We start from the raw sequence: 24,884 nt of genomic DNA on the forward strand, positions 1-24,884 counted from the left end.
CTGCTGGAAACAGATGGGGAGAGATAGCAGCCTCACTGACATCAGTGAGCCCTGCACTGCATCATAGTCAGTCCCAAACACTGCTGAATTTTCCTTTTCATAGAATCATCTGATAGTCCTGAAGTGCAAGCAACAAAGACTTCGTAAGGATAAAGGTGACAGCAGAGAATTATGCACTGACTACCACTGCAACTGTGGACTGCAATCACTTAGAAAATGGATCTAATTTGCCACAGTTTTTTTCATAGCCTACTTGCTGTTGTAATGAGTGGTAACTGAGGATGGAGGTGGAAGATTTGTCTTAAGGTTATTATACAGGGCAGGGTCTCAAGAGAACTGGATTTGGTTCACAGCTCCTCTTTAGTCTTCTGCATGGATTCAAGAGAGTCACTTAATCTTTCCCAGCTCCTTTTCCCTGTCTACAAAAGAATAATGTTTTTTGTCTGTTCAAGTTATAAGCTCTTTAGTTCCAAAGTGTAACTGCATTATATGTTTATACTGCTGAAAATACATGTGGCTTTGATCTCAACAGTGGCCAACATGCAGTCATTAATAAAAATAGTATTAATTAAAAGTAAAGACCTCATTACATTTTAATAGGGCTGTATGAGATAACAATGACTGTACATACTGAATTCATGCAATTTTCACAATTGTGCTCTGAGTAGGGAATGATTTTGGCTGGAAACAACTCAAACAAGCTGTGCCAGCAGCTGTGAGGTCAGGAATAACTGCTGGGTTTTATTTTTCTCTCTTGGTATTCTTACAGCTCATTCAGTAAAAGAAGGAGGTGAGAAGCATACAGAAAGTCCTGATGGTGCCCAGCACTACTTTTCTGAAGTTGGTCTTTGTTGGTAAGCAGGCATAGCTCAGACTCACTGCTTTTATATAGTCCTAGGAATAAATGGATCAAAGCAGATTGTATTATAATGAGGTCAAAAGATATGTAGCTATTATGCTCTAAATTTTGTTTTCTTTTGCAAATCACTCCCTGAGCTAATTTTCACAACCTACCCGTCACATACATAAGCCCAGGAGTTTGTAAAAGTGGAGGCCTAGTGTGCACCTTGTTTCAGTATGATAATAGGATTTTCTGGACAGTATTTCATACAAGCACAGGAAGGTTTGTCAGAAAGCTGAAAATGTGTGTACATCAATGTATGCCAGTCCTGGAGAAGGCTTTACAGAAAGGCCTTGCTATTGCAGTGGCAAGCAGGGGGAGACAAGGAACCATGCTGCCATGCTAACAGACTCTTCAAAAGACCTTACACAAGAGGAAGACTTGTACAAGAAGTTGTACATCTCTTTGACTCAAGCCTTGAAGAGTGCATTGTGACTATTTGCATCTTTCTGGGAGACTATTAGGAAGAATCACAGGTTTTTGGATTTCTTTTTAATAGCATATAGGAATAATTTTCTGCAGCTTGTGGTTGCCCTGTGATTGGGGCATGGTAAGTGTGTGATGGGCGTGTGATTGCTGTGGATTAGTGTGTGATTGCCATGTGATGGGGCTGCTGCTGATGCAGAGGGGATGCACACCTGAGGATCAGCAGATCATCATTTAAGAGATACACAAGAGATAAACAAATACTAATATTTGTATTGGTCTCACTCATAAGGACCTGTGCTGAGACTGGTGACACTGCACATGGGAAGAGAAACCTTCTACCTCAAAGTTAAGAAATATAAACTGAGTAATAGCTTTTTCACAACCCCAGAATAAGTACCCACTTTTTTCTGGGCTCTCCAAGACTTTTCAATCAGTCATCTTCTTTCTGATATTTGGCTACTCCCAGGTAAGAAGGAAGTCAACACCTTACACAGATTATTTATGTTTGCAGAGCTGACAGACACAAATTGTCTTGAACACAAAATATGAGAAGTGTCTTATAACAACAAAAAAAAAAGTGAATTTTTTATAAATTTTAAAAATGCATGTGTGAATTTTTCAGTTTTCCTTCTGACTTCTGAGTCTTCTGTGTTGTCTTTGCAAACTTCTGCCTGCAACCAGATATGGAAAGCAAAAATATTTCAAATCTCCACATCTAACTGCTTTAGAGCTTGCTAATGCCTTAAAATCATGAAATAACCGGCTGGACTACAGAGAGAGATTATGTGTCTGATGTAGCTCATGTTTTGGGTACAAATATTCATGAATTTAAAGAAATTCTAATTTCTGTAATTGTTCTGCTCCCATGAGATAAAATTTCTGCCTGTGACTGATGATACATCCCCTCTGTAAGCAGTAGATCACAAACATATGGAAATAAACAGCCAGTTTGCCACAACTTTTACCTTGTTTGCTGCTCAATAGTCTTGGTTTTCAGTTCACAGCTTATGCTGTGTCCTCTGTCTCTTCCTCTTGATCATGTGATCTCTCTTTTAAGGTGATGTCAACAGATTTAATCATCACTAGTGTCGGGCAGATGAAAATAACAAAACCAGTGCATTACAAGTTTTTAGACAGAGGAAAAAAATATAAACTATCAACCACCAAGGACAAGGAAGGTAATGGACAGAAAAAGAAGTCCAGACACACTTCCACCTACATAAACTAATAAACAGCACTGCAATTGAGGCTGGTGCAGTGGCAAGAATCCTCACTGTCTGCCAGGGAAAAGAGAAATGCATGACCAGAGACTGGCATATAGTAAATTCCAGCTTTGGATAAGGAAGAAGGAGAAAGCAGGTGCCATCAAGAAAAATGATTATGATCATCATCATCATCATCATTAAACTCACATGCCTCATGAATACAAAGCTGAAAATGGGTTGGGTTTTGGGTTTGGTTTGTTTTTGTTTTTCCTGAAGGATTACTGACCCCTTCCTTGGTGATTCAAATTTCTGCCTTTTGTCTGCTAAATTGGAATGTTGTTATCAACAGCTCTTGAGTATGGACAGGCTTGTGCCCAACTCATCCCATCAGCAGTACCAGGAATGATCTGTAACCCATATAAAGATATATCTTGGCTACTTTGGGCTTCTGTTTGACCTGTACCCCAGACCAACACACGAGGTGAGGAGGAGAGTCCCGGTGTGACATACCCATACCCTGTTCCTGTATCTCTGAGAACTCCCACGTGTGTTGTTTGTGGCTCAGAAATGCCACACATCACCTTTCAGCGCCTCAAGGCACCCAGATGTGGCAAAGAGGGTGACTGGGAACCCCATTCCCTTGTGAACCAGTGCAGACTGGGAACCAGCCTTGCTGCAGCTGTGTTCTCATACAAGATTTCCTGGCATGTGAGCAACACAGGCATTTCTTGTGGCTTCATTCTTGACTTTCTGCAGAGGAGGCAAAGTCACCAGCTCCCTGAAAGGAGACAGAAGAACACAGAGCCAAACTTTTAGTGAAAATTAACAGTGCTGTATAAAGTCACTATTTAATACTCTGTTATCCTGTATCCATGAGTCCGAGAGAAGCTGCCAAAATGTGGAGTGTGAAATAGGATTTTTCTTCTATTTCATAGGAGACATGTCTAAATACACAGAAAGAAGGGCTGAGCACATATGGATATGACATCTGGGTGGTCAAAGAGAAGCTGTCTGTAAACTGGACCTCTTTCAGGAGCTGATGCTTGAGGACAAGGCTAAGCCTTAGCACCCTTCAGTTGTTTCAAATAGTAAGGCACACCATAATAGGATTTTGGACTTGCCTACCCCAATGAGTATTGACAAATTCATGTGGTCACTATCACACCCAAAGTAAATTTTATTATGTTTAAGCATAAGGCCAATGAACCCTTTAATTATTATTACATCCGTTTACATGGGAATCATGTCAGCCCAGCTAAATGTGTGAACATTTGGCCACTGTCTCTGCTTCCTTTTTGATGCAGAAATGTCTGGCCTTGTTCCCAAAACTCCAGCAGAGCCATCAAAGCAACAGTAGGGGACAATTTGGCAGGGTGAGACCATGTGGCTGGGAGTCTGGAGACCTGGGTTCTGGTCTGGGCTTTATCACAGATTTCCTGTGGACATGAGATGAATTCACTTAATCTCACACTCCCTTTTGTAGAAGAAGGATGATAATAATCACCCACTTAGCAGGGGAGTTGTGAGGCTAAGGCAATTAATGTTTCTAAAGCCTGTCGATGTCCATAAGTGTAACCACTAAATAAGCAAAATATATTACAAGTATTATTTATTTTACTGTGTGAATATTGCCAAAGCCTGTAAATTTCCCTCAGTGTGCAGATGAATTAGCTGCTCTCCGAAATACTCAAGTGATAAAGAAACTACGGCCAAGGAAACTATTGCATCCTGCTTGGAGGAAGTAGCTAATGAAAGAACAGTTCACCCTGGAAAGGTAGAATTTGGACTTGAAATTCAGCCATTTGGTGTTCACAGGTCACTGTCTGAGAGAAAGCTGCTGGTGAGACCAGGTGACCCACTATGGTCCTTTCCAACCTTACCCATTCTGTGATTCTCTGATTATGTGGTGTAGGAAGCGATTATTTTGAAAGCGTCCATCATTTATTGATGTGCAGTTTGCTAAGTTGAAAAATAAATACTAGACTTTACTAACTAATCCAAGGTGTTAGCGGATTTCCCAAGTTCAGATAACAACATGCAGCTGAAGTGTTTAACTCAAAATCTAAATATTTTTCCACTATGGAATTATTGTTTTCACAAAACCATCCTTTTAAAATGAAGTACAGGCATGATCTGGTACATACTAAAAAACCCAGTGTGTATTTTGACTTCATAAAAATAAATAATATTCAGTGCTCTTTACTTCATTATCATGACTGATCCAGAATTTTATGGATTAATTCTGCAGACAGCAATTTTAATTTATCTCTAAAGGGTTTTCTGATAGAACCATTTAACATGATGGGAATTTAAGTATCTCCTGCCACAAATATTTTGTGATATGTTATTTTCTGATGTGACCAGTGGCATGAACTAGTGTGTCTGTATCACTCACACATGCAAAACACTCAGAACTTCTTAGATCAGCTAATGCACCTGAACTTCATAAACCAGAAAGCATTAACATCTGCTAAACACTCACATGAATATTAGAAGTTCCCAGTATTTCACAGACATTAGAGTTTCCTGCTTTACATTATGCAGGTACATCAACCTACTTATTAGAAGACCATAAAGCAAGGGGTTTGGAATGTAAACATTCTAAAATATATAGAGACAACCTATTCCAAATTCAGGAGCAGGCTGGAGACCCACTGGGCAATGCTCTCACACTTTTTCAACCTGTGTTTAACATGTTACAACCCCTATTTAACATCCCTTTTGGAGCTTTGTCTCTTCTGCTTTTCCATCTTAAAATTTATCTGAAAATTTTTTCTTTAAGACTGCCCTTAAGGAGCATAAGAATCACAGAGCAAGACTGAATGCATCCCTTCATCTCATCCTGGATCAAAACTGTGTTCCAGCATTTTTTAAAAAACATTAAATCACAGAATTATGTAAATAATAATAGACCAGATTTAATAATGAGTATCAAACTGGCTATGTCACACTGATATTGCTGTTTTGTACACAAATATAGAGGATTTCTAATCAAGAGGATATTTTGCAAGAAAGAAATACAAAGGCTTTAAAACAGCACAGAAAACCAAGCCAATAAGAGAATGGATCATAAAGATGGAAGCCCTTATTTAATGTAGTTTATGTTAAATTTTAATAACCTTGCAGAGACAATACTCTGAAGTGCATGATTCCAATATTCACATATTCTTTACAGTATTGACTGTCATGGGTCCAACTTCATGCCTGACTGGAAATGTAAAATACATTCAGAAAATCCTTACTTCCATGTAATGAAATAAATGGGTTCTTTTCTTTCTCTTCCCTGTCCAATTCCCACTACCTCACCTTAGTGTGGAAATCTATGCTTGGAATGAGAGAAAAGTGGAAAATGTCTCCTTCTCTTCCAAGGTACCAATCCAGCAAAAGCTGGAAAGTTTCAGTAGATGATAGTCAGCATTCCTTACCCCAAATAAATGGATTAATAAATGCAATGCTATCTGTGCAAAGTCAAGGAGAAGATCAAAAGGGGGTGTTCCTTCCACCCTTAACACAAGTGGCAGATATTCTTACAGGTGCAGTCAATGAAAAAACCTGCATTCCATAAGCAAGTTGCTTTCAGTTAGCCCCACGTCAAGAAATAATAGTGAGGAATCACACTGTAAATTACCTTAAGCTAATTTAAAATAAGGTTCCTCCTTCATCCAGTAGCTCCTGTACTTTGCATTGCATTACTATTTTGGCAGGACTTCAGAGATCTACAGAGGTTCTGCAGAAATAAATTGCAATCTTTGGTCTGATAGTTTATCATCCAGCAGACTTACATATGCTTCAATCAATAGAATGGGCAAGCAGACTCAGTTAAGCTTAGGTGATCAGATTCTTATTTAACAGGTGTTAAAAATAATGGAAAGTCTGTACCCTGATAATTTGGTTGCCTTTCTTTTGGGCATGGCATAATAAATGCAATGGATGGCTACTGCTGTATTCCTTTTGCAAACACTTTCCCACTTACCACTGATCACGTAGGCATGGTCTCGCCATCACTTGTGGCAAAAAAAAGAAAAAATTCTTTTTCAAGGACCCAGAACCAAAGAGATTTTTCAGTGGAAACTTCCCTGAATACTTCTTGCAGAGCCTCTGCATTAAACGAGGCAGCAATGAAAGATCTGCACTCACTGCTCTCCGAGTATTTGGGAGTGGAATTATCCTGTACAAAGAGAGAGTGCCTGCAGCTGTCAGAGCAGAGCCTGGAGAAATATGCCAACATTTTCACAGGGCAAGAGCAGATGTGGTTGAAATTGTTGACATGAAGCAAGGGCACAAGGTCAAATGCAGATTTTCCATATCAGTTTTTTCAAATGTCTTTTCCGATTAAGGCAAGGATGGTACTTGGCCAGGGAATTCAACACAAATCTTATGAAAGGCATAATTGGTCAGGAAACAGAAGCTGGTATAATGTATTCCAGCTCATAACAATACTACCTCATGAATAACGCTTTGGTTTCTTTTTATTTCGCTTTTTAAACGTTATGAATATGTAGTACAGTGCCTACTCTCTGTCTTATGAATGCATGTAAACACTCATTAATGTTAACAGGAAAGCTGTATGATTTTCAAGGGAAATGTAGATTTTTCCTTCTCCCTCCACACCCTATTTTGCTAGGCAGAGTTTGAGGGGAAAACCCTAGAGGCATCCTGCTTGGACCGGTGGTTTTGATCAGCACCATTTTGTTTCATACACTGTTTTACAGAAGAAATTTCATCTCATCTTTCCTACAGAAATATGAGATGAGACTCTTGGTCAGCAGAGCTATGCACTGGGCTGAGCAGGATGCCAGCACATTCACAGTCCTGAACACTGGTAGCCACAAAGAGAAGGGGACAGACCCCTAGAGAGAGGAGACTAGGTTAAAAAATCACCTTGGGAAAAAAAAAAAATCATCTATCATCCCTTTCCCCATTTTTGAGTCTCAAAGCTGTACAGGAGTCCCAGATTTCTCAGTACAATGTGAGGCTTTTCTAGAAACCCAACTTTTTAAATGAAAACTGAGATTGCCTTTTAATCCTAAAGCTGGGAGACATGAAACAATAAGGAAAGCATCAAATGTTGTGAGATTCATCATAACATCTCAGGATTTGGCAAGGCTGCTTCCCAGTTTATAGCTGAGAGAAGTCATATCCCAAGCAAGTGTTATTTGCTGCTGAGCACTGCACTCCTGGGTCCTGCTGCTCCAGGACACTGCCTGAAGTCAACTGAGCTCCACTTGCGTGATTCCGGATCAGCGCCGTGGTGAACCAGACCCCAGCTTTTATTGACTTTTCAGGCAGTCTGCCACTTGGCAAGAGAACTTAGATTTAAAACATAAAAGCCATTTTTTAAAGCATGAGGGATCCACTGGTAACAGCAACTGGAAAGCTGAAATTGAAACCAAAAAGGCACAGTACCACATTACCAATTCCCTGAGCCATCTTGTCCCCTTTACTGCTTTCTGAATCTCCATGCACTGACCGCTAATCCTTTTTCACTTGGACTAGAAAATGAAAGTTAATGTTCCAGATTTCTTTTTTTTTCATAATTATTTCATAGTAGTAATATTTTAGTCATGCAATCTTATTTTCTCACAGAACGGGTTGGAGTTGTTTTTTACTTTTTCAATATTCCAAACTATTTTGAATATTTTCAATATTTTTAACTTCTGGACAAGTGACAAATATTAGAACTATGAGCTGGATGGAGTAGCTCTTGCCAGGCGGATTAAATCTCCTGAGAATTTTTTTGCTCCATTCATGGACAAGCAACAAACCATTATTTGCTGGAGTCTGTATGTGCACAGTTAAGTTTTGGGTTTTGACAAATATCCATGTTTGTGACTTGGACATTTTCCTTCTACAGAGAATTTTTTCAGTAAAATTCTGTTGCTCCAGAAAGCAAAATGGAAAGTGCAAAAACATTGGGGAAGCAAACAAAATTAGCATTTTTATTGCAAATTATGTCTACCCTACTAGAAAAATAAAAGCCTTCCCAATAAAAAGAGTTCCTTTATTCTTGTTTTAAACATCTTCAAAAGCAGGTATGTTACACAACCAAGCACATACCAAAATCTACGGTAGATTTTTAGATATTTTTCCTTTTTTTTTTTTTCACTTCAAGTGCTTCATGCTAAAAGTGGGTCTTCCTTTATGTTTGTTTCAGTGAATCCCAGGTTTTCAACAACTGATATTTGTTTAGGTGTGGTGGCTCACTGTTCAGTAGCCCTTTGAGATGAGTTTGATGCTTCCACTAAACTTTACTGAGGATAAGAAGAATAAAGCAACACTTTGTATTAGTGAGCAAGGAGAAAAGGCTCTGTCTTGCTTCTGTAATAGAGAGACCAGGTTTTAAGTAGTGATGAAGTTTTAGTCAGACGAGCTTAAGATAGGCCAACAAAATAACACAGGGATTCTGAGCTGCTTGTGGTTTACCTCTCCAGAGGTAAGAAGAGAAGTTGCAGTAATACTGTCACTAACACCATCAGATGGATACCTGTGGTGTTCCACTTTTTTTTTGGTCAGCCATTTGGGATAAGAACCCCAGTGACAAGAAGCCAAGCGAGTGGTTTTTCTCTTGGCCCTGTGTTCTCTGATTTGTATAAAGTGACCCAGTAGTCCAAGAAATAACAACCAGGAGTAAGCCCTTTCTAGATCATTGCTCTGTGCTGACAAAAAGCTGTGGCTGGTGGATGGGTTCCTCATGGTGAGAACAATCAGAGAGATAAATCTGATGGAAGACTTGCAATACACTGAATGCCTGTAAGGAGAACAAGATTGGGACCCTCTGAACATCCTGTCATAAATTGTCACTGTGACACCACTCTGAAATAAAATATGGAAACCAGAATAAATATATTTCAGATAGTTCAGGTGTTTACACTGATTCAGAAGGAACTGAAATAAGCCTTTAAGAGTCTATAAAAGGAGAAAGTATCAGAAGTTACTTGTTTATTACTTGTTAATAATTTATTATTTTTGATTTCTCTCAGCCAAGCATAATGTCTAAACCTGTATTTGCGTACCTGCAGATGGAAGGGGTCACAACCCGCTGAAGGCTGAGGCAAAATACTGCATTAGTAGTGCTGAGTAGAAAAAGCAAAAGAGGTGCCCAAGACTGAAAATCAGTAAGTATAAATAACTTAAGAAAATAAATTTCAATTTCAAGGAGCTCCAGTCTGGGCCATGGCAAGGAGCCTGAGATCTGATTGCTGGTCTGATTGTAAATTTACTGGGGGGCTGGAAGGTGAAAGCAGATAATGTTTACGTGGCATATCTGACCCTCTATATGCCAGTCTCATTTTATTCTGTGGAACGTTCCTCTAGCATTTGCCTTATCTATCTAGATAGCAAACTTTTTAAAGTCCATGGCTACTTCTTGTGAAGTCTGTGTTTATGCACTTGCAAGCATGCTAAGGGCCCTAAGAATTAATATATAATAGAGCAAAACAAAATAAAAGACGGTCTCATGAAGTTCAAGGCCTTTAAAGGCCTTGAAGAATATGGAGACATTTTTTATGATTTGATTTTATTTTTTTACTTTTAGTCCATAACTTTGCCATCTCACTGGCAATAAAATAGACAACCTAAGAAGCAGGTCATAGTGGAAAAGAGCAGAAAGAGCAGAAATTTATCAAAGTGCCTTTTCAGGCAACTCAGGAAATGTATTCTTTTGGCCCTTTACTCTGGGCACGTTCTGCACATTTTTTACATAATCATTTCATTACTTGCATCGCACACTGCAGAATGAGAAGGAAAAGGAAAGACCATTTATGAGGCAGCAGTCTCCAAAATTAAGGAACTTTTCTGATTTCAGAGAAGTTCAGAGACGTGGTAGGTGCCAGTTTTGTAAGTGCTCATTGACTTTCCTAGATGTTCTATCTCATTACTAGATCAAGACAATAGTTCTAAATTTAACTGATTGGGAAACAGGAAGAAAGTGGACTGAATACATTGTATGAAGGGCTATAATCTGCAAAGGCTACAAAAGGGCATTTTCTAGCTGAACATTTACAGTACTGTTTTTAACAACTCTGGCTCTTTAGAATGCACAAAGAGGCAGATAACAAAGCCTGGAGGCTAAAAAATCCCTTTTCCATTACTATATCACTGGCCAACACATGATGAAATTCAATTTGTACCCTAGACAGAGGAAAACAAATCCATTAAGATGATGATAAAGCAACTGCCAAGGAATAACAGTTTGTGATATCGATGCTTGTTGTTACACCAAATCCAGAACATCACAGCCTTTCAGTTCCCATTTCTGCCCATTAATTTAAATGATAAAGTCAGCGGTAATTGAATGCACTATTTTAAGTGAAACAATTACCAAAGAAAGCCCAAGAAACAGCTTACTTTTTATGGGATTAAACTGTTGACTGAAATATAGAAAGGGAAAAGTAAAAGTAGTGGTAAACCTGGCTGAAAGACTTGTTTACATCTCTGCAATTTCCTGTGTTTCATCTGGTTATGAACTCCAGAGACTGAACTATTCCTTTGGGTTTCGACATGTTTCTAAGTTTTCTTTCTGTTCCCAAATACCTTAATTTAATGACTAGTGTAAGTTTTCTTAGTGCTTTTAGATTTAAAAGCACAAGTTTCACAATTTTTCTGTTAATTTTAGCACCTTAAACAAGAAATTAAGACACCAAGGATTCCTGATTCCTTCCTGAGTGCCTGCATCCCATTCATGTGGTTACGGGACATTCAGTGCTGCTGCAGATTTAATCCACAGCCAAGCAATGGTTGTTTCTTCATGTATAATTTATATTATATAATTTGAAGGTCCCCCAACTCTTTCAGAGATCTAAGTCTCTGTCTCCAGCTTGTGGGAAGGCTTGTCTTTTATACAATCCTTCCTGTGGAGCTGGTGAACTATTCCTGTACTTTTTCACTAAGTATGAGAAAAAGTGTCTGGTATTCCATAGTGAATGGGAGACTGACTCAGTCCAGAGAGCATTTGGGTATAAACTAAACACCTAAGCACCCAGCCAGAGGTGAGCTTTCAAAGGATGAAGGATTAAATTATATACTTTGTGTCACAAAAAGTAATCAATAGGGCCTGTCTACTCAATCTGCTAGTCTTTCCTTCCTGCCTGCCTTCCTGTCTTCCTGCCTTCCTGCCTCCTTTCTCTGTCTTGTTCTCACTCTCTTTTTCTTTCTGAATCATGAATTCAAACATTAATTTTATCTACCATTTTCTCATCAACTTATTCAGTACACTGGGCTGCTTTGTGTACTGGTTATTGATTATTTTACAGCTCCATAGTGAAGATAAAAATAATCTGACAATAATGAAAAGCATTCAGGAGGAAATCTGTCCAGTGCCCCTTTTCTGTGTGCTATGCTGCTTTCACACTCATTGAATACAGCTCATTTCATTTGCCTACTTTTGCTACAAAGCAGTGACAAAAGCAGAATGTTCTTCATAAGAAGAACTGACAACATTCTCCCTTGATTTTGAGCATCTTCAAGCAGTCTGTTGTTCTGGTACAATTAATTTTTGGGATTGTTACTCTTAAACATCTCTTTCAGTGTGCCAGGTGCAGAGAGAGCATATTGTAACCATATTCACATGTGGAGAATGTGTCTTGGTGGACCAAAGATTGTTTCCAAATCTTTCTCACAATTGAGTTCTCCCTGAGGCCCTCCTACTCAAATTTAACAATTAATTTTTTTTTTTAAATTTTCACAGCTGTTGAACACTGCTAGATTCCATTGGCTCTGTGGGTGCTGTGCAATTCAGGTCACTTATTTTTAAAATTGTAAAATGGATTTGTGAAACTAAATATTAAGCTTCAAAAAGAAGCTTCAAAACTTCTATCTTTGTGTGCGGGAAGTCACAAACTATTTGTTGGTGTTAATGAAACGTGAGTCAACATTTGCATAAGGCCAGGCACTTAGTTAATCCCTGGGCAGGCAGTGTGAAGTACAGTGTGTGCTGACGACATTGCCTGGAATGCCACCCCCTTACCAAGCTCAACCTGGAACTGAGGTCAGCTTGAGAGCCAGGTATTAAACAAAGAATGCAGATGCTCTAAATAGTAGGTTTACAGTTTTAGCAGACTGCACTCAAGATCCTGGAGATTTTTACTTCACCTATTGACTTAAGCATTACAAATCTCCACAGTCCCCACATCCTTTTTCAAAGAAGCATCTGTTTCTCATGGTTCACTGAGATATTAACCATTTCAGGCACCAGGTGGTTTTTATGATCAGATTTAATGCCTGACCCTGCAGCCCTTACTTGAAGACTATTATACTGTGCAAAGTAGCTTTAATAACAATGAGGGGGAGAGGAGGGAAATGGCTTGTTTATTGTCCATCCGTGTCTTTGATATCACATGGAGTCGATTAGACAAAACCTGTAGCTTGTTTGCTTCCACCCCAATCAGCTTTGAGTGCTCAGCTTGAGATGTGAAGGTCTAGCTGAGTTCTCCCTGCCATGAAAAGCTGCAGAAGCTCAAAGACTGAGGTCTGCAGGTTCACCTGCAGGACCCACTGCAGGATGTCAGCAGGGACACCAGTCTTGCCTGTGACACCCAGCGTGACTGCCATGAGTTATGGTACCACCTTCACAAACTGCTGCTGCTCAGGAGAAGAACAGGGGTATGAGGTGCCATGTGCCAGCTGCTCCTCTGACCTCTGGCATTTGGCTCTAGGTGTGCTCCAAACTTATGGTTTCTATGACTTTCCTTAAAAATCTTCCACTCTTTATTTGCTGTGGATGAGGGCTTGCCCAACTTGCCCAGCTTGCTGGCAACCTGCCCCACATTGCTTCAGTTTCAGCCTTCCCAAGGGGGGATGGCTTTGTAAAGCACTCAAAATACGTGCCCTTTGTCTGTAGGTGAGGAGTAGAGAATGGGTCTTGCACCCTAGATCACAGAATCCTAGTACTTGATGCACCACTGCAAGACTTTTGGATGTACAGTGTCAAGGCAATATCCAAAGAGTACAGGGAAGCATATGAATTCTGGCTTATGCATTTAAAGTCATTCTCTTTGTCTTCTAAAAGTTCCTTAGGTTTGAATGGAAATTATGGAGTCATATTTTCCATGGGTATCCTTTGAGATTTGTGGGTTTTTTTGTTTTTCTTTAGGACTCATATATCCACTCCTAATTCAATTCTGTAGGCTCAGCAGGGACTGCAGTTTTATCAACATAGATTATCTTCCTAAAAAGAGGCAGGGCCTTGGTGAGACAAGCAGGGGAAGCCTGTCTCTGTAATGATTGTGTTCTGGATAATAAAGAGGGATTATATCCCAAGTGATAGTTATCAGCCTGACAATATTCAAACCTACTGGAAATGAATGGACAAACCAGAACAAAACTGTTATTTTCCTTTTCAGTTATTTATCTGAAGGCTTTTCATGGTACATGATACAACAGTTCAGTGAAAGTTCAGTTTTCAACCCACAGTATTTGCTGTATTTCTAAAACTGAAGAGATGAATAGTGTTTTTCTCCTGACCAGTGTAGCATTTTCTCCTGCTTGGGCAGGACCCAAGTGCTGGCAGTGAATAGATGACTCCTTAATCTGTCTGTGCTCCGTGCCCAAAGCAGGTGAAACACACAGGGGTAGAGAGGCAAGAAAACTTGTGGAAGCCAAGAGTTTAAATCAATGAGACGCAAGAAGGCAATACAGGGTAGCTGGGAAGAGGCCTGACCTAGGCAAGAAGGGGAAGACTGCTCTTCAGTCTACAACTGAGGACTTCATGTTCTCTACCTTATTTCTTTTTTAACTGGCATTATTTTTAAACTGAAAAACAGAAAATGGAAGGTGATTCACAAAAGTTATTCTTGTTGCTTAAGAAGAATGTTGAGAGCTCTGTTGCTCTCAGGACATGAAAGCTACTTGAAGTGGCCAACTGCTTTGTCGTGTGAAAGTGCGTTCCGCTCAGAGGGGAAATAGTTGTATTTTCTAGGAAAGGGATTGTATCCTAATGATGTTTAGAGAAAGAAAGGAAACTGGAAAAAAGCAAAATATAGCCTAAGAGTAAATGGCAGGCCTTGTGGTTTTGTTACAGTAGTTCCTTGTTAAACTAAGTTCTTCCAGAAAATTATGTTTTGTTGGGGATTGTGAAATGTCTGGCTTAATGAGAAACAAGCATGCTGCCAGGGGCCCTACACAGACACTAACCAGTGAACAATGTCTTCTACCAACACCACCACCAGCAACTCAAAAGCAGACAGTTCGAAGAGGGCAAGGGAGAGCCTGTTGAAAGCCAGAAAATATGAGGAAGCAGTGGGGGAACACTACAGGCAACATAACTGGGTTTAGTTTTTTAGTTTCTTTGGTTGGTTTTTCTTTTAGTTCTGCCTTCTTACACTTGGTTCAGGGGATTGAAACATCTGCTAGTTCGGAGAAAAACAATAATATTTCTTAAATAGTATGGAATTTTCAGAAATTCTGCAGTCAATGTCTGACAAAGAAGCCAACATATATTAGAGTATATATAATTATTTGTTTCTCTGAAACTCAAAAACACATAATAATTACATAGAAAAGAAAATAACAGATAGGGAGGAACACAGAATATCAGAATGTTTGGGTTACTAAGCCATACTAAGATTAAGATCAAGACGAAACTGAATTTCAGCTGCAGAGACAAAACCCTAAAGCAACGAGAGAAAATGGTGAAGCAGATACAGGAAGTAAAAATGAGCATCTAAAAGACCTTGAGCCAGAAAAAACCCCTGATCTAAACATTGGAAAGAAACAAAAAGTATGAAGATGAAGGCAACATGGCATGAATATGTATGCAGTAGGTAGCATTAAAAAAAGTAGTTTGGATTCCAAAAATGTTCATGCTAAAAAGTAGCTGATAACTTGTCATGCATCTATAAAATAGTTAAAAACAAAGAACATAGAATATAGGTGTAGGTGTAATAAAACTGACCTGTGACCACAGAGTTCAGTGACTTTTTCTTGTCACAAATCATATAAGACCTATTCATGAGGTGATATCTTGTCTTTTACAGCACAGGTGTGAACATCTGCATGTGCATCTGAAAACTTCATTGGCATGAATTTTTCTCTATCATGGGAATGGGAACTTCAGTGAATTCTTCATCCATAAAAAGTCAACAGAGAGGAAAATCATAATGAGTGTACTGCCAGTGTTTTTTTGAATGTAACAATATTGTAATAAACACCAGGGTATAAACCCACAACATAAATAGAAAAGATATTTTATGTTAATATGTAGTAAATATATACATTAGTTCCTAGGGAGTGTAAACTTTAATACAGATAATGATGTGTTTAACACAGCAGGAGGTGGGCACACAGAATCACATGCAAACCCCTTGATTTTGTGTATTACTAGATGCTAATTTATTTATGTGCCAACAGTGACAGCAATTGCAAATCAAACTCTCACTTTTCAAGGTGTGACAGGCCTTGATTTGGGCTGCTAGTAGAAACATGTTTCCTGCAGATTAGGAACATGCCACCGTGTGCTAGCAGTCTCAGTCACTAGCTACCTGATCCCAGGCGTGAACTGTAAAATTACAGCCAGCTTAGGCATCCAGGCTGAACCTGCTGAGGGGTCACTACCCAGCTGCACAACCCCAGCCAGGATTTGTGGGAGTGCAGGAGCAGTGCTCAATCTCTAACCCTGCACCGTGATACAATGCAGAGGGCTCACGGTGCATAGCAGGTTTTTATGGCTCCATGAAAAGACTGTGTGGGAAAAGTGTGGTTCCCAATGACCTTTCTAACGTTATTGACCACTGGGATTTACCAGCTGCTCTTTCCTCTCAGATTCGAGGGCTATAATTATGAGTGGCTGTAAAAGATGCACCAGGAGAGCAGCACAAGTTCAAATGGGGGTCTCAAGAGACCTGTCCCAGGAGAAGAGCACTGCTCAGTGCAATACAGTACAGTACTATAACTTATGGTTATACTAGAATTAGTATAAATACAATGAGAAGGATGACAAACCATACCAATATTACAGGTTTAGGAGGTATGGAGGCTTCAGCAAAGCATTCAAATATTCCTTGGGTTTATCAAACTTTTTCTAGCTCTTTGATGTTTATGATATACACATGCTCATAATTCAGAGCATCAAACAAACACAACTTTCTCAGATCCTTAGTAAAAATGGTCTTGAGAGTTCATGAGATCTATTGTACATTTGTAAGGAAAAGAATAAGGAACATGTTTTGGTTTTATTACTGTTTGTGCTCACTGGGGCTTTCTGGGACTATAGAATTGCAATATAGAGGCATTGCTAGAAAAGGACAAAGGACCCTTGTGCGCAATTTGCCTTTATTTTGCTCAGTTTAACCTCCCCAATCAATACCTTGCTTTCCTTAGCATCAAGGTTCATTGATTTACAAAAACTACAATTCCTTTCAATGCTTTCTTAAATCTGCAATCATGACTAGGAGTTCATGAGGTAATCAGTTGTGGATGTTTGTTTCAGACAATCTTTCTGATCACCATTATAGGTCCAGGTTATCTTACCTCTTTAAATAGCTCGTGTTCAACCTCTATAAAATGCAGAAATCTTCTCAACTCTTGTTGAATAAGATGTGTGTTTGTTAAGTGCTTGATGATTTTTTATATTTCTTGGGAACTCTGATCATTTTAATGAGCTACAAAGTGGTGAAGATTTGTGTACTGCCTAAAGCCAAGCTGTTTAATTTAAGGTTTTCCTATAGCTTATGCACAGATTTGAAATATGTTCTAGGTTATTTGTTGTTGTTGGGCTTAGGGCTTTTTTTTCCACTTCTGGCTCCACTCCTTTTAAAGCTTAGTGCTGAAGTTTCCCCAGGCAGCATTTTCCAAAACAGCTCAATTTGTTGGTGTCATAGGCTTGCTCAGCACACACAAGACACATTATTCCTTATTTATTTTGAGTTCCAGTATAAACACATTTGCAGCATTAGGACCAGCTCCCTTCTGCATGCCTGTGATTTCTGCGTGGTGGGTGCCAAGCTGCTTCTGTAAACCTAAGGGTGTAGCCAGGATCCACTTTGGGTGGCTTTAGAAACCCGGTCTGTCATGCACCTTATGTCTAGAAATATTAGGTAATACAATTCATGTTTGCACCAGAAGATTCTATGTATTCTCATCTACTTTCACTTCATCTGAAACAGGGAGAAGAAAAACAGCCCTGAACTCCTTTACAAAGAGATGCTTGAGAGTAAAATGGCGTGGGAGGTCATTAATTCTGTATTAACACTGGGACATGAATCCAGGCAGAGGACAGGTCAGAAGAAGCTACTGCAGACACCACAGGCACAGACACTCTGCCTGCTGCCTTCTTGTGTGCATCTACCTCTTCTCCGTGTCTGGCTGTAACACCACCAGAGCAGGCAAGTTCATTGCTGTGCTAACCATGCATAGCTCCTTGATACTGCACACCAGTTTACAAGGAAGGCTGGTATTTTGAGGGCCCTTTTTTGGATTTTTGTGTGTATGGGAGGAGAAATAGGTGGAGAACATTGCTTGTGGGATGCAGTGTCCATTGATTTAGAGATCGGATGTTTGCTCATTCAAAATGTTTGCCATCAGCACTGCATAATGTAGCCCACAATCTGTGCTATGACTATTAAGGCACTCAGGACAAAAAACTAAAGAGGATTTCTAAGGTGAGGAAACTGCTCGGTTCTGTATTTGACTTTGCAGGACACTACTGGATGCTTAAAGGTTTCCTTCATTATATCTTTTCTGAGATAGAGGTCCAAGGAAGCACACAGGCTTTGGAATATTTCAGCAGGTGTTTTCTTCACTTAGGTAGTAGAGTAATAGTGGATTAGAAAGACACTTAATATGTGTTAGGGCCAGAGTTTCAGCTGGCACGAAGAGATATATTTCCACTGAAGTCAAGAATCTGGCCTTATACTATCTAAGCACTTGAAATCTTCAAGACTTGGCTGCAGACCTTGAGAACAAGCTTTGTTGCAAGACTTTCAGCATTGAATGCTTGCACTTGGACCACAAAAATATCCTTTCATACAGTATTTTGGCACTTCACCTTCTGGTTTGGGCCAGAATCGAGATGTACATGAACATGGAAAATAAATTTTAAAGCAATGGAAATGTTCAAATGGAAACTTCAGATGGGTTTGTGCTAATGCTTAGTTTGAGGGAAAACTTCTGATCATAGTTATTTTTATGTGTACCATTTCATTCATCTGTCTTTCAGTAGTGGTCATTTTGAAATGAACTTAGTTTGAAACTCCCAGGAGGGAAAAGATAATCTTGCGGTTAATGCACAGAACTAGGAGTCAGGAGTTCTGGCTTTTTAGACATCTAGAGTGATTTTAGGCAGTTCACTTAAGCCCTGATTCAGCAAAGTATGTAAGCATGGGAGTAACTTTAAGTATATGAGCGGCCTTGTTAAATCCAGTAGTGCATTTAGCAGCACCACACGGCCACGGAGCACTGGAAACAGTTTTTGTTAATGATGAATAAACAACTGCTCTTCCTCACGCTCTGTGCTGGAGCTCTGATAAACAACAACAGAATGCACAGGGTGAGGGAGCAGTTCCCAGCACAAGAATGAATATTGATAAGTAGGCAACTCTGGGCAAACTTTGAAAAGATCCCTGACTCTCTCCTTGCTCTTGCCTGGACAAAACCCCCCTGTGTAAGGCCTTCAGGCATCCATCTGAGTTTCTGTAGGGATTTTTTTGCTTTTCTAATGGAGTAACTAAATAGCTGCTTAAAAGCACAAAACCTAAATAAAGTATATTTAGATGGAAAATGCCTACAAAAGAGTTGTAGGGAATGGCTCTAAAGTGGTGAAAGAGCTAAGGAAACAGTTCCTTCTGTGAGGAAGAACATTTGTGTCAGGGGACTCTTGGACAGGGTCTGGAGTTTCATAAACACCAGTGCTGATTGTCAGAACTTCCTTCTCAAAATACTGAAAATAGTTTTATGTAGAAATGCATAATAAAGCACGGGGAGTGAGGGGGTGCATTATCCATCACTCTGCTTTATTACTCTGCTCAGGAACTGCAATGGCTAGTGTGAAATATGTTGTTTCTCCCAGCAGAATCTCTATAAATGGGAAAATCAAAACTTATTCTACCGCCAAATAAACACGCTAAAGGTTAAATAATGTTGTGCTAGCTCGTGCTATTTGCACACAGCCCACACTGAGAACTGCTGAATGGAGCACGACCCCCGAGACTCTCCAGTTATGCTTGGGTGGGGGTTCATTTGGAAGCCCTCTTTAAAATGGTGTTGCAGCCTTGCTTCCTACTGTGAAACAGACTGCAAGCTATGATTGAAACTACTTCACATCCCTCAGAGGCCCTCACTGCCATGTCTCCCCCAGGGAGAAAAGGTCTTTTGCTCCTGTGCATGGCAGCATCACCAAGATAGTGGGTACCCAACACAGGTCTGCATTAGGAGGAGATTCTTTCCTCTTCCATTCATAGCTCCAAAAGAGTAAAATACCTCCTCTTTTTCAAGTCCCAAGGGATCCTTGCTGCAGTCCTATGAAGGAAAAAGGGCTATAGAGACAAACCTTTGTTTTCATATCAGCCTACCCACATTGCAGAGGAATCTGGGGCCTCTACTCCTCCTGTACTCTTTGCCTTGGCCCCATCACCTCATGTCCTAGCCGGACTTGTCTAGTTAGGTACTTAATGGGGAGTTGGTTTCCTGCCATTGGGAACCTGACAGCAATCCTGGATATCTATCTCCATGTCATTGCTGGTTCCATTGCAGGAGGTGTAACCAGAGATTAATGCTTCCCTTTGGATTCAGACAAGTATGCAGTTCTCCATTTCCCCACAGATTTCCTACATAAGATGGCACATCCTATTACAAGGAGCTGAAAATTAGGGCAGGCAGCTCAAGACCACCATCACCAAGATACATACATGAGTTATGCTCCTTTAGCACCTGATGTTTTATCTCTGCAAAGCCTTCCTGGCTAAAGCGGACATCTCAGGACCTCTCTCTCTCTTCTAAGCATTGCTGCGATTCACCAGGTAGGTCTTTTGACAGTGAGGTGGTAGGATTCACTTGTGGAAATTTTCCATCACCCAAGAGAACGACTCCCATCGTGTCTTACGCTAAGCTTGACCAAAAGGAATGCAAAGTCCAGATACAGACCCCAACACTGCATGTGTATGTAAAGCCACAAGACAGGACCAGAGCCTAGCATCCTTCCAAAATGTAGATTTCTCCCTTTTGACTAATAGAATTCTTTTAGCAGGCTACAGGCTTTCCATCATGCAAATAGAGATGACAATGGTTCTCTACCTTTCTAATTCTGGAGGGATTTTGCAAAGAAAAATCACTGAAATAGAGTGGGGCATTGAGGTTACATTAACTGAGGCTTCATAAGTATCTCAAGAGTCTACTCTGAACTTTCAAGAAAGTTATAGGTGAATCCCCTCTAATTTATACATGAGTCCCCTCTAATCTACTTTCCTTTTTAATGAATGTCAATTAGGAGGATTTAGTATTGTATGTTAGCTAGTGTGATTCTAAAAAGCCCTGGAAATTCATAGGAAATTTTAATCAGCAAAATAATCCTAGAAACTGAATTAATTTGATCTATACTTGTGTTCAGTTGCTGAAATATATTTCTTTCTCCATAGCTGAAGCACAAAATCAGCACACAAAAATGTTTCCATGGGGGACTCAGTAGCTTTGTTGGTCCCCAGGATCATCATCCTCAGCATGACCAGTCTGAGGAGGTTCAAGGCTCTAATTTTGATGTTATTTTTGGAAATGGCTTGGGTTTCTGCAGTTTTGGCTTTAAATGAGATCGGAGTCATGCTTCTCAGCCTCAGCTGCCAAGCTAAACTTTTCCCTTGGTGTGAAAGCACGTGTTTAACCCATGTGCAATCTAAGCTACAATGTCTTGCTGTAATTGCATTTGTAAAGCGTCTTCCTAAAAATATTACCTTTCCACAGCATGATAATTTTTTGTTTGCCTGCACCCAAAAGGGGAAAAGAGTTAAAAAATGCAAGTGTCATGTATTGTACATGAGCTAGTTTGTTTTAGAATGAAAATAACCGTGGCATCAGATGCTATTATTACTGTTAATTCATTGCCTCACAGTATCTGCCTCTGTATGACTTGATGAATTTCCACTACCCATTCATTATTGCAAATGCATTTCCAAACACTTCACATAAAGCAGGCTTTAGATAGCTCACCACATTCTTATGAAAAGCAACATTGTGAAGCAACCACGGGGAGCAGTCATATAAAACAGATGCTCAGCACCCACTACCCAGCAACACAAAGGGAATAATCAACAGACGAGAGTAAGTTGTTTTATATGCAGAAACTTGGATTCCAGTGGAACCATGTTTTCTGGGCTGGGATATTAAATGCTTCTGGGTAGTTTGTAAAGGCTGCTGTGATTCTGCACACCCGAATTTGGCACCCAGTTGCTGCATATCTTCTGATAGACTGTAAAATCAAATTGAACTGGGCAGCCTTACGCAAGGGCTACCAGCGTGCCGGTTTGACCTACTTGAAATCTAAAGCTTCATTAAACTATTTCTGCCAAATAAAAACTAACCTGAGCCCTCCCAAAAGTCAAACCACATTTCCATTGTGGTCCAAGAGCAATACACTGTAATGCCCCTTTATGCTCCTAGTCCTGTCTGTCCTTGAGGATTGACTCCAGGGCAGCTCTAGCTTCTATTTGCAGCTACATAGAAATTCCTTTAATGAAGAGTAAAGGAAAGACTTGCTGAAACACTGTCTCATCCAGTCACTCCTGGATACTCTCTGGCCACCACTCCACACACTGCTTTGGCCACGCTGGCTGCCAAGAGATTTTCCAGTAAATGTTGAAGTTGTTGCCCTTTGCAGCACAACCTTTACCTCTTAGGTTGCTCTTCAGTCAAGGACCTACAGCTTTGTTACTGACAGTAGAATCCCTGGGAACCAGAAATTAATCAAAACTGTAGGTATTTCTTTTCTTCAGCCATTTCACACTTTTGTTCAGGCTAGCAGATGACAGTGCTCAAATAACACATAAAAACCATGTTAATCTTCTATTTTTGGCATAACCAGGAAGAGACTGTCTGGCAAGTCTCACTAGGGAGGTTGTTCACTGGAGATTTCTACCTCCATTTTGTAGAGGCAAGAGGTCTAAATAAACAATGAAGTTTCAAAATGTTCATCCGGCCAAAACTCTCTACCAGCTTTGATTTCCCTCAGCTTCTAAGAAGTCCTGTTAAATTTCTGAGACTTCATTACCATGTAGTGCAAGTCCTTCTCTCATCATTGCCCACTGATTTCTCTCATGAAGCACCTTTTGCAAGGTGTGTCTTTACCAGAATTTCTAACAATGAGTTCCCTATCACTCAAAGAATCCATTTAAACTTTCGGTCTTCACAGTGTTAGGTTGTAATGAGTTCTAAAATTTAATTATATCCTATGCAAAGACATTGCTGCCTTTGTTTCTGAACTGAACGTCTCCCCTTGATGATGATACTTCTCTAAGTACTTTGCTGGTGCTCCTTTTCACATTGTTAATTCTAATGGGCATCAGGATATCAGGAAGACATGTTGCATCTTTGAAAGAACTGCAGCAAAAATAATGCAACTTTTTCCCCTCATTTTAAGGGCGTATTTATATTTGTTTTTCTAATCAAGTCTATTAGTGCTCGTGCTTTTCATACATCAAGAAATGTTCATGAGAGAAAGAACTACGTGGAATTCAGTTATTCATGAGAAATAATGATGCAGGATAGGTTAAAAAACAACCTGTGAAAAATCCTTTAGCAGAAACAACGAAAAAGGTTAGTTTGCTGTAGAAAGAAAAGGAAAAATATCTCTACTGGGCTTGATCCTGAATCATCTGTTTATTCCCAGTGCATGATGAAGATAAGTGCAATTTGCAAAGTTTCAGTTTGGCTTATGTTTTGAAACACTCTGCATACCAGAAGGATTCAATCTGGAGGTGAAGAGAAGGTGCCTCATCTGATCGGTGTATGCAAAACTTTTACAGTAAAATGACAATAATGGGAAATTCACCTATTCTCATTTTTCATCATAAAATAAAGTCTTAGGCTGTATATTTCAAGTGCTTGGCTTAAGTTCATGAATCTGTTGAATGAAAAGGAGAAGATTTATGATTTCTTGCTGCTTGATATGAAGTAAGCTAGCTAAGTGTGCGGTCTTTGCTAAGTTTTACTTCAAGACTTGGATCTGCTTTATGGCATAATTTGTTGGTTGCAAATTACAATGAATTGAGCCTGGTGATAGCCAAAACGGAACCTGTCCTGTAACTGCAACCTCAAAACTGATGCTATATTCTGTTTTCCTTGAATTTCCTGCATCACACCCTAGCAACCCTGTTGCAGGACTCCTTTATTTAAACTGGAATAGCTTTAGAAACAAAGGCTTTTGGACTCATTATAGGGATGAGGAAAGATGAGAATAAATCAATAATTAGGCTTAGGAGAATAAAAGCAGGAAGGAGATACTAGTACACTCTGTAAACTTTGGAGGAAGTAGAGCAGTTGATGCTCTATGGCACTGCTGACAAGGAAACGAATGGCTTTAAAGTGGGAATGAATAAACATAAGCTGAAAGGGAGAAGAGGTTATCAGCTCTCTGCAGAGTGAGGTGCTGACCCAGCCTTCCAGCAGGACTAGTAGGAACAGAAAGCCCTGGATTAGTTTCCTAGGCAGATTGTCTACCACAGTTACTAGTTATAGGAAAGGGCTGGGTTCACTGACCCACGGTCCTCATAAGGTTTCATGCTCCTGCCTTCAGATACAGTACGTGGGTTTAGTTAACCCTGAGACAGATTTTCAGTCCAGATTTTTGGCTAGTGTGGGCTTCACTGCAACCAAAGAAAATATTTGTAAGAAAGAATTGCAGCAAAGTCCAATGCTTTGGTTTCTCAGGCACAAACAGAACTCACCAGATAGGGTCATAAGAGAAGAGCTAGTCTAAAGCATTACCTTCACCCACCCCACAATTTTTTTACAGATGTTCTTCTAACTGAGAGTGTATTTGTTTTCCTTCTGTTGAGCTTCCTGGTGTATGAAAGAGCACTGGTACTACACCTGGGCTCACAGAGAAAACAGTTTTCAGGTGTTTTTCAGTACCTGAACTTCAGCTGATAAAATTTTTGTGATTGGCCTCCAATTATATCTTTAAGGAGCTGAAAAGAGCACTGAATGTCTGTGTTCCAAACTTCAGGGCAACTTGGCTGTGGATCCAGCTTTTGCAGCTTGGCCCAATTTTTAGTATACATTCATGTATCTTCTATTTATATTTTCTTATTCATCCTACTCATCAGTAAATCTCATTTTCAGAGAATTCTCTCAATTTTTAACTAAGTCAACACTATGTTTGCCAGGGACAGTATCATTACTGAAGCAGGAATTTCACCTTGTGCCAGCAGGAA

The sequence above is a fragment of the Corvus brachyrhynchos genome, unplaced genomic scaffold (genome assembly GCF_000691975.1).
Source record: "Corvus brachyrhynchos isolate BGI_N302 unplaced genomic scaffold, ASM69197v1 scaffold101, whole genome shotgun sequence".
NCBI lineage: Eukaryota > Metazoa > Chordata > Aves > Passeriformes > Corvidae > Corvus > Corvus brachyrhynchos.